Here is an 11,677-nt window from a genome sequence, read left to right as displayed (position 1 = left end):
ACCTTGGTTCTGCTTCTCCTTCCTACTAAATAGCTTACCAAATTTTAGACAAATTTTACAACCTCACAGGAGCTCAGTTTCTTCATCATTTCAATATCTAGTAAAAGTGGGATTGCCAATTTTCATTTTTTAAAATAAGGGAAATAACTAGAATATCCTCTCCACATTAACTTCTCCACTATTAAACACAAGTGTCACAGAATGGGCAAATACAATATTTCATTTTCTTCTTAATAATTAAAGAGGCAATTTTTAGTAAGGATGCATAATATTATTCCAGTTACTAGCTTAGAAAATAGAGCTAGCTAGATAATCTCTAAGGCTGTTTTTATATCTCAAACTCAAAATGCAGAGGCAGTTATATCATGGGAACATGTAGAGTTTGGAAAAGTCTTTCAGATTTCCTTAAGCTGAAATGTCCAATGGTTTCATGGTTAATGGATTACAGTGGATCCTTTGAACAACGTGGGTTTGAACTATGTGGTACACTTACAATTGAAAAATTTTGGACATTTGCAACAATTGAAAACATTTTCTTTCTCTAAATTATTGTAAGATTATAGCATGTAAGACATACAAAATATATGCAGTAAGTCTCTGGTCAACAGTAGGCTATTTTTAGTTAGTTTTGGGGGAGTCAAAAGTTATACGTAGATTTTTTACCTCATGGAGGGTCAGCACCCCTAATTCCTGCATTGTTCAAAGGTGAATTCTATATACTTACTCATTGCCAGTATACCTAAGGCATTAAGAACTTTTTAGATCACCAATAACATCAGAAGGTATTTTCTCCTTGCAGTTTAATATGAAATTTAGTACTTATGGAATGAATCCTATATTAGTATCCATCTCTAACATAATCATATATATATAATATTTTAATTTTAATTTTTCTTGTCCATAATTTATCTTACAAGACTTGCTTTCCTTTAAGGCTAGAAAAGCAAAAAGCATTGAAGGACACCGAACTACTGATCACTACTCTGGTTTGCACAGCAATTCCTGTCTTCATTCCAGCCAAATTTTGCTAGTCAATAAATATAGATTTAACGAGTGTCTAAATAACCTCTGAATAGGAAGCATAATAGGGGCAGAGAAGGACAGAAAATCATTGTAACATACTTCCTTCTGTTCTTCAGATTCTGATTCTATTCCTGAAAGAGCTGACTCTGAGCTAGTACAGTGGGGCAGTCATACATCATACAAACAGAGAAGAGAAAGATAGGGGTTTACTTCTTCCAGATGGAGTTTCCAGTTTGAGAAAACAATGGCCTCCCTTTTCCTAAATCTGAGTGTTAATTTTATAATTTTAAATAGATCACTCATTTTTCTGTTTTAAGCAAACATGTTCAAAATGCACTTGTAATACTTACACATTCTAGTAATTCCTCCAATCCTTATTTCTCTAATTCTTTTAAACTTTCATTCATCTGTGCACTTTCATACTGAATACATTTTCAGTATACTCTTGACATGATGCATTTTAATTTAGTCCCTAAACTAAAGTGTGCTAAGTGCTTGGTTCTGTCCTCAGGTAGTGAGGGCTATGCCTCTCTTTTCCTGTATCATACAATTGCAGTATCCTAAGAAAAGAGAACATATATATATATAAAGCCTCTACCCTGAGGTTAGAAAACTGATCTCACTGGAGAAGTGAAAAATTAACCTTCAGAGATCTGTGGAGTCACCCTGTCATGGGGGTAATTACATTTTTCCAGGAATGGGAAAAGAAAAGCTTTTACCACCTAGTGGAACAAATGAAAGCAAAATATTTAATTACCACTCAAATTCCTAGTGAGTAAATTTTTGATTCCCTACTTTCTGACTTTCATTAAAGCAATCGTTCAATCTTATAAATGATTACCAAGCCCCAGGCAGGTTTTCTCTAGTCATAAGGAGCCCCCTACTTCACAAGACAGTTTAGTTTGTTGTAAGAATGCTCAATTGATTCTACCATCTGTGGTTTAATAGAACCAAACTGCTCCTACAACATGAGGTTCTTTAAATATTTGAGGATGCTCTCATTTCTTCTTCATGACAAATATTCTGTTTCCTTGACAGATACATCAACAGTCTTTTAAATCATATTTTATATAATGTTTTGTAGGTGCTGCATTCCTGTCTCCAGAGGTTCTTAGGTACATTATAAATGAGCATTTTTAAAGAAATATAAAGTGAGGTTCTGTATCACTTAGCCAACTCAGTACTCTCTATACAATCTAGTAAAAGTTTTATAGACACAAGGATACATGCAGAATGTTCAGTATAATATTTTTCAAAAAGAAAAATAGTAACAATTATCTAAGTGATTTTAAATTGGAAAATGGAGATATAAATTATAATATTTTAATAAATTAAAATACTATTCAATTATTAAAATTAATATATTGGAAGGTTTATGTAAAATTTTGCTTAAATTAATATTGAGGTGAAAAGTAAATGGAAGAATGATGCAGTTAATGTAATTACATTTTCATACATAGAAATAAACATGGATACATAGTTATTAAATAAGAGTTCCAAAACATCCAGAAGCCAAATTCTAAGTAGTATTTGAAGTAAAGAGAAGAGAAGAGGTCAAGAAGTATATGAACATACTTTAACTGGATACATAATATGTAAATTTGTTTATAAAGGTGGAATACCAATGTTTGCCACCCATGAAAGTGAATGTAGGATATTATTTTTAAATGTTTCCAATTCTTTATTCCTTGAATGTTGTACATCAGAAATGATCTCCTTATGATTCTCCATGGTATGAGATGGATGGATATGTGACTTTATACATTGTCAAAATCTATAGACATATATATCATGAAGATTTAACTATAATGGCAACATAAGCATGCAAGCAAACAATCAAAACGTCAACCAGGTTGTAAGGTCATCCTTCCTGAGAAACAAATCTAACTATTGCAAATGTATGACATCACCGCTCGGAAGGAGGAAGGAGGGCAGTGCCCTATATAACTGAACATTCTAATTTTAACTGGAACATTAAGTTGAAAGATGAAAATAATTATACATTAACATTGTACTATAGTTGCTAAGTTTGTTTTTTCATTGGGGTGTAGGTTAATAACTCTGAGACTAATATGCATAAATACTGAGTTTGAACAAATGTGGAATGGAATGACATCATCAACATGGCTAGATAGAAGTTCCTGAACCCACCTTCTCCTACAAAAAAAAAAAAATAATAGTTGGCAACCATCTGTGGACAAAGGAGCCTTTATGGGAGCTTTGGGATCCAGGTGGGAAGTTGTGAAACCCTGGTAGAGCTCAAGACCAATGAGGGCTGCTTTAAGTCAGCAGGCCCATGTATAACTGGCAGAACTGCTGACCACAGTCCTGAATGTGGACCGGAAGCAGTTTGGTCCCCTTGTAGATTCTACTTCAGCCCTACTTTTCCAAAGTCCTGCCATCAGCCCCTTCCACCAAGGGATCTGGGTGTGGCCATGCCTATCCATGTCCATGGCAACAGGCCTGCTGACCACAGACCAAATTTGGTCCTTGGAGGAATCTAGGACAGCTTAAGCCCCACTGGACTGCAATCCAAGGAAATCTTTCCTGCCCAGGGACACACTCAAAATATCCAATAGAAATAGCCCACCAACCTTGGACACAACTGCAGTCTCAGAAGCAGTCCCATGACCTAGATCCAGTCCTTTTCTACTGTGTTCCAGAGGCAGTGTTGCCTCCTGGGGAAAGGACCTGGTGGGCACCACACCTGCATGCAGCTCTGGTAACAACCTTGCCAGCTGCAGACTTGACTGTGGGCCCACCAACAGCCGGGGTACCCAGCTCAAGCCCAGCTTGATTACAGTCAGGGGGTTGTCCCATCAGTCGAGGCACCCTGCGGGAAGACCTCTTTATCCTTGACACCAGTCTGTGAAAACTAGAAGAGCTAAATGTCCTTCAGGTGCCACAGTAATACAAAGGTACACAGATCATAAATAATCAGGCAAACATGACACCACTAAGGGAAACTAGTAACACTCCAGTAATTACCCTAAAGAAAAAAAAATTAAATGAAATCAGGAAGAAATGAACAAAACAAAAAGTTTAACAAAGAAATAGAAACAAAATAAAGAACCAAACAGAAAGTCTGAAGTTGAAAATGACAATAAATAATCTGAAAATTTCAATAAAGAGCATAAAAATCAGATTTGATTTCAGCAAAGAAAGAATTGTCAAACTCCAAGACAAATTATTTGAAATTATCCATGTAGAGAAACAGCAACAACAACAACAAAATTGAAAAGAGTGAAGAAAGCCTACATGATGTATAGAACACCAGTTACCCAACCAGTATACGTAGTATGAGAATCCCAGATGGAGAAAGCATGAGAAAGGGGAAGAAAGCTTATTTAAAGAAATACTGACATAAAATGCCCAACTCTTGGAGGAAAACAAACATCCATATCCATGATGGCCAAATACCCCCATATAGGCTAAATATCATAATGAGACACATTATAATCAAATTGTTGAAAGTCAATGAGAGAGACTTTTGAAAAGAGCAAAAGAAAAAACTCATTACATACAAGGGAATCCCCATAAGGCAGTTGGCAACTTTCTCTGTAGAAACTTGAAGGCCAGCAGAGAGTGGATGACATGTACTGAGAGGGAAAGAGAGAGAGAGAGAGAACCTGTGAACCAAAAATATTGTACCCAACAAAGCTGGCCATCAGAAGTACCAAAAAGGACACGAATTAGTAATATGAAAACATAAGAAAGTAAAAGCCTCTGGTAAAGATAAGTGTGTAGTCAAATTCAGAACACTCTTTTTCAGTAATTGTGGTACATAAATCACTTTTAACTCTAATAGAAAAGTTTAAGACCAGGGTATTAAAAATAACTCTAGTTATAATAAATTGTTAATGGCTGCAGAATATAAAAAGAGGTAGACTGTGAAATCAATGACATAAAAGTTGGGGGAGGAAGAAGTAAAAGTGTAGAGCTTTTGTGTATGATCAGAGTTAAGTTATCAGCTTAAAATAGGTTGTGATAACTTCAAGATGGCTTATGTAAGCTGCAAGGTAACCACAAAGAAAAAACCTACCTAGAGACACTAAAGAGAAAGAGAAAGAAATCAAAGTACTTCAGGACCAAAAAAAAAAATCATCAAATCAAAAAAGAAAGAGCAAGAGAGGAAGAAAGGCATGAAGAAGTATAAAACAGAAAATTAACAAAATGTCAAGAAAGTTTTACCTATAAGACCTTTATTTGTAAATAGATCAAATTTGCCAATCAAAAGATATAAAGTAGTTGAATGGATATAAAACCCAGATCTAACTATATGCTGCCTAAAACAGACTCACATAGATTTAGGACAAACAGGCTGAAAGGCAAGGGATGGAAAAAGATATTCTATGCATATGGTACCTAAAAGGAGGGTAGCTATACTTATGTAAGAGTGAGAATATACTTTAAGTCAAAACTGTCACAGGACACAAAGTAGTTATTATATAATGAAAAAGAGGACATTTCCTTGAGAGGATATAACATCTAAACATGTATTTGCACCCACCTTTGGAGGATCTCAATACATTAAGCAACCATTACCAGACCTGAAGGCTGAAGTGGAGAGCAATGCAATGATAAAAAGAGACTCAGTACTCCACTTTCAACAGTGTATAGATCATCCAGACATAAAATCAATAAAGAAATAATGGACTTGAACTATACTTTAGACCAAATAGACCTAGCAGACATACACAGAACATTTCACTGAAGAGCTGTAGAAAACACATTCTTCTTAAGATCACACAGAATTTTCTTCAGAATAGAGTATATGTTAGCTCACAAAACAAGACTTAGCAAATTTAAGAAGACTGAATTCATATCAAGTATCTTTTTGACCATAGTGGAATAAAAGTAGTTATGAATAACAGGAAGAAATCTGGAAAATTTAGTGTGTAGAAAGTAACTAACACGATTCTTGAACAACTATAAGGTCAAAAAAGAAATCAAAAGGAAAATGAAAAATTGTATCTTGAGACGAACAAAAGGGGAACATATCCCCAAACTGACAGGATGCAGAAAAAGTAGTTCTGGAGGAAAGTTCCTAGTGATAAATGCCTACATTAAGGAAAAACAAAGAGCTCAAGTAAATCAAACTCAAAACCAAAAAAAAGAAGAAACTAAGCCCAAAGTTAGCAGAAAGAAGGAAATGACAGAGATATCACAGCAAAAATGAATGAAAAAAGAGACGAGAAAAATAATGCAAAGAACAATGAAACTAAGGGCTGATTTTTGCAAAGATGAAATTGACAAACAGAAAATTCAAAATCAGAAATGAAGGGACACTACATAATCCACAGAAACATGAAGATTCAATGGAGACTATTATGAACAACTAAACTCCAGCAAAATGGATAACCTTGCAGAAATGGATAAATTCCTAGAAACATATCTACTGTGTCTACCTACCATGTCTGAATCTTGAAGAAATAGACAATCTGAATAGTCCTATAAATTACTGAATCATTAATCATTTAAACAGATGTCTCCAAGGAAAGAAGTCCCAGGATTGGATGGCTTCACTGGTGAATTGTACCAAATATTTAAAGAAGAATTAATGTCAATATTTCTCAAACTCTTTAAAAAAACTGGAAGAAGTAACACTTCAAAACTTATTTGATAAGGCCAACATTTCCCTGATACTAAAGTCAGACAAGGACATCACATAAAAATAAAATTATAGGCCAATATCCCAGATGAACATAGATGTAAACTTGTTTGATAAAATACTAGCAAAAAGATATCAGTGTATTAAAAAGTCACATAAAAAATCATGATCAAGTGGGACATTTTCCTGGGATGCAAGCTGGTTCAACATATGCAAATGAACAAATGTGATGTGCTACAGAATGAAAGAAAAATTGTCTGATCATCTTGATAGGTGTAGATAATGCATTTGACAGAATTCAACATAATTCTTGATTAAAAACTCTAAAAATTAGGCGTAGAAGGAATGTGTACATAAACCTAATAAGATTATTTATGACAACCCATAGCTAACATCAGACTTGGTTATGAATAACTGAAGATCTTTCCTCTAAGATCCGAAACAAGACAAGGATGCCCACTTTTGCCACTTTTAAACCTTGTGACATTGACTTCAAAGCTTTTATCTTAAAATGATTTTAAAGGATAAAAATCAAGGGAGAAAAGAAATCATAAGTACAACAAAAAGGAATGAAGAGAAGATTGAAATTACTAACATCCATTGATTTTCATTTATTAACTTTTTTCTTTTTGCTAGTGAATGTTTTTATTGAAGCATAGTTGATATACAATCTTATATTAGTTTCAAGTATACACCACAGTATCACCATTAACTCTTAAGTTAACCATTAACTTAATCAACCATTCCCACTGGTCAAAATTATTTGCTTTAACATCACAGTGATTCCATTTATAACTGGCTAGAAACATGGCTACACTGGTAACAGTCATGTTAACTTTGTTTCCAGGAAGAGAATGTTTCTTAAGACTGCAGAAACTGCCAGGCTTCAGATACTGACTCCTCAGTTTTGACATAGCTGCCTTCATTTCTTTGTTTCTTAGATTGTAGATAACAGTGTTTAAAATGGGAGTGAAGATGGTGTAGAATACAGCAAGGATTTTGTCAACTCAATAACAGTTGAAGGGCCACACATAAAGATGCATGGTCCAATAGCATGACCACTGTGATATGAGCAGTCAGTGTAGAGTGGGCTTTTGCCATGTTAGCAGAGGAGTGATTCCTAACTGTGTTAAGTATCACAGTGTAGGAGACAACCAGGAGGAGAAAGTAACTCACAGAAAGAAAGCCATTGTCTGCAACAATCAATAGGCTGATAACACACGTGTCTATGCAGGCCAGCTTGGTCGCTAGAGGGAGGTCACAGAAAAACTGTCTACCTGATTACAGCCACAGAAAGGCAAGTTAACAGTAAATGCCAACTGGCTGATAGTATGGATGAAGCCCACAAACCAGGAATTGAGGGCAAGAAATAATACATACATGGTGGCTCATGATTGTCATGTAGTGGAGAGGTTTGCATATAGCAACATAGTGGTCATAAGCCATGGATACAAGGAGCACCATTTCACTGCCACCAAAGAGGTGAATACAGAAAATATGGGCCATGGGGGCTTCAAAAGAGACAGTCTTATGCTAAACTAACAAGTCTGATTTTTGGGGTAGCGAAAGAGGCAAAACATATATCTGTAAAAGAGAGGTTTTCAAGCAAAAGTATGTGGGGGTATGGAGGCAGGTATCTTAGGTCACAGTGAGGATAATGAGAAAACTGCCCAGCAGTATTGCTAGATAGACTAGAGAAAATATGACAAGCAAGAAAGGCTGGAGCTCTTGGGAACTAGAGAGTCCTAGCAACACAAATTCTGTCACCTGAGAGTGATCTGTCTCATTCATTGATTTTGGAAGAAACTTATCTTCATTTACCTGAAGAGGAGAGAAACAGAGAACAATCATTCAACTGAATATGGGTTTGATTTGTCAGTTCCACTCCATTCCTTAGGGATTCTAATTTCTACTTACATTCATATGTCTGAGCTTTCATGCATTATTAACAATTATATAGACTGTGATACAACACTACTAATGAAGAATGGGGTGAGGAGGTTTTGTGGAGATGTTCAACTGATTGGAATATTCAGTTACAAGCATTAAGGGATGTAATCAGCTTATTTACAAATGAAATTGAATATCTGAAATGTTTTCTTTGCCATTACAGAAATCCAATCTAAGAATCTAAGGAGACAAAATCTAAATCGTATTTTGTAAAATAAATGATCAAAATTTGTTTCTGGATAGCTAGCATCAGATAATAATTTCACTAACCCAGTATTAATCAAAAGGTTAGACACAAAAGAGTGTATACTATATGAATGTATTGAAATAAAGTGAGGAAAAAGGGTAAGCTAATCTGTGGTATTAAGAAAGCGTCACTAGTGGTTATACTTGAAGGGGAGTAGGGACAGGAAGGGGCTTCCAAAGTTCCAGATATGTTCTGTTTCTTTCTGGAGTTGATAGTTACACGAAGTGTTCACTTCATGAAATCTTTTGAAGATATGTGCTCTTGTTCTGTGCACTTTTGTGCATATGTTACATATTTATATTAAAACAGGAGGGGAAGAGACAGCATTGCATATGTGAGAGAGCTCACATGAGGATTTAGAGGAATTATCACTTTGAGTGATTAGATAATATCATCTTCTCTATCCAGTTACAAATTATATAAACTAAAATACAAAACTGTAGCAAAATTGAGAGGTCTTGAGCTTTTGGAACTCCTCTTAGAGCTGTGATTCAGCACTTCATGGAGTTCTGTTATATGAAGGAATCCAGTGGATTAGTTCCTTGCATTTATTTCCTGAATATTATTATTATTAAATAGCTTTAAACTCAGCCATTGGTGTTAATAACCATAGAAAGTTATTGAATTATGACTGATACTTTATTTGATTTGGTAGAACTTTAAAAAAGTATACTTTCATAATTCAATAGTATTCATAGTAAGGAACTCAGACTTTGAGAAAAGTGCTTTTCTTCTACTCAGTTATTCTATATTTTCTTTTATCAGAACTATTTTCCTTTTTTCTTTACTTTTATAATCTCTCATGAACTCAGAAGAGTTATATGGTGAATTAGAAAACTAAAATGTGAAATATAAAGGAGCATCCACTTTTGAAGAATTTATCTACATCTAAATCAATTCTTGGGGACAGTGTGTTTTATTTTACTGATTTCAAATCATCTGCAATTTTTGATATAATATTTACTTAGATCATAACTGAAATTTTCCCATCATCTCCTTGTGGTAGTGAAATGGATAATTAATATATTCCTGATGATGGTGGTGACATGGGATTAGAATGATGAAGAAAAGAGTCAGTAAAAGAGATTCCTTATAATCAAAATCATTCTCTGTTAACTAGTGAAGTTTCAGACTCCCAGTAGACATCCCAACTGATATTATTTTGATCTCAGATGTATTGTCCTCTTTTTACTTTTTGGTTTATTTGTAATTTAACCTGTTATTCAAATATGCATGGTTATCAAAGCTTTCTTCTGCACATAACAAGAACTCCTCCTTCCTTATAGTAACTTTACTATTATTTTCTCTTATTGCACTAGCAGAGATTCCATTAAAATAAATGTCATTTTGAGCAACATTTATTGACTGCCTAGATTATACTAGTCACTGTGTTAAGTAATGAAGTAAGATGCATAAGCTATGATCTGTGATTTTGAAACATTATTATTCAGGCATTCTAGAGAAAACATGTCAGCTAATATTATAATTTAAAAGACACTATTAGTTTTTTTTCTCTTAGTCTGTGCAAACATGGTATTGTATTTCTGATATATGTCCCTATAGACTGCAGAAGTCACATAACTAGTGTGTGCACCAGCATGGAAGCCTGAGTAGAGCTTCAACAAAGCAGCAGAGGCAGAAGAGGTAAGGTCTGAACTAGGGAAATGAGCAAGAGCAGTTGGAAGAATAATTGTTCTACAGATGAGAACAGTGGCAGATGTGGCCTAGAAATGTTTTTATAGGCTGGAGTAGATGGTTTATGAAGGCATGGAGTTCAGCTCTAAAGAATTTTGAAAAAACAAGCATTCATGAGAGATTTAAAGATGGCAGCATGAGAGGTGAGACAGAGGCTTCCTCCTAAAACTGCATATAATATGAAAATATAATTAATACAACGAATCCTGAAAGAGCAACAGAAAAGAGGACTGCGCCAAACTGCATACACCTGGATAAACTTCATGGAACAGGGTAATGTACCAAAGCCATGGCCTGGCAGGACCCAAGACCTTCCCCCAACCCAGCTCACCAATGTGAGGAAGACAAATGGAGCGGGGATAGAGTGGAAGGCCTGGAACTGCTGAATACCTAACTCAGGAGATCTGCTCTAGGACCACAAACCTACATTTCATGGTGCTTGCATGGTACTCTCATGATTAGAGAGTTGGAAAGCTAAACAGGCAGAATTCCTGGATAGACTGAGATTCCAGCTGCTGTGGAAAGCAGGGATCTATATCCAGCTGTTCTGGGAAAAAAGAAAAGTGGGCAGTCTGAGAGACTTCCTAACAGCAAGATGGCTGCGAAAGGGGCAAGGATTGCACAGAGCTTACTGCTCAGGAGAAAGGACATGTAGACAAAATTGTCTGAGTGCCCTCTTCCCAGAAGGTTGGGAGCTTTCAGGATGTTCAGGTGCTCCAGCTCCCCTGGATGCTTACACAGCTCCAAGGACCCCCTCCATGATGTGCAGCCTACTGCGCCTTTCTCCTGGCCAGCTGCAACTGACTCTCAAACCAGCAAACACTACCATGATGTTAGGCCAACCAGAGGGAAGACCTGTCTACAGCAACTACAAACGCAAAGCACAGAGGCTTACACCTGTGTGCTTGGCCCACTGGTTCAGGCAGTGGAGACAGGCATAGAAGCTGGGAAGCAGGAAACATTTCTTTCCTCCCCCAACACACCAATACCACTCCCCTGTGACCCCCAACATGGCTTCAGGAGCTGAGCAGTTCCAGACAGTAGAGCTTATGGGCACTAGAGGGCACCATATACAAATATGAAATGTCAAAGGAACCAGGTTCAAAGTAAAATTATGAATACAACTCCTGAGAAAGATTTCAATGACATCG

The 11,677-nt window shown here is 35.8% G+C and overlaps 1 pseudogene; it reads right to left on the bottom strand.

Moving 5' to 3' along the window:
• Positions 1 to 7,592: 7,592 nt before the first annotated feature.
• Positions 7,593 to 11,286, bottom strand: LOC118909876 (olfactory receptor 4K15-like; annotated as a pseudogene).
• Between the last annotated feature and the right edge of the window lie 391 nt (positions 11,287 to 11,677).

Source organism: Manis pentadactyla, chromosome 11 (assembly GCF_030020395.1).
Source record: "Manis pentadactyla isolate mManPen7 chromosome 11, mManPen7.hap1, whole genome shotgun sequence".
NCBI lineage: Eukaryota > Metazoa > Chordata > Mammalia > Pholidota > Manidae > Manis > Manis pentadactyla.
Note: the sequence above shows the minus strand (reverse complement) of the source record. Positions and strands in the feature narration are given on the sequence as shown.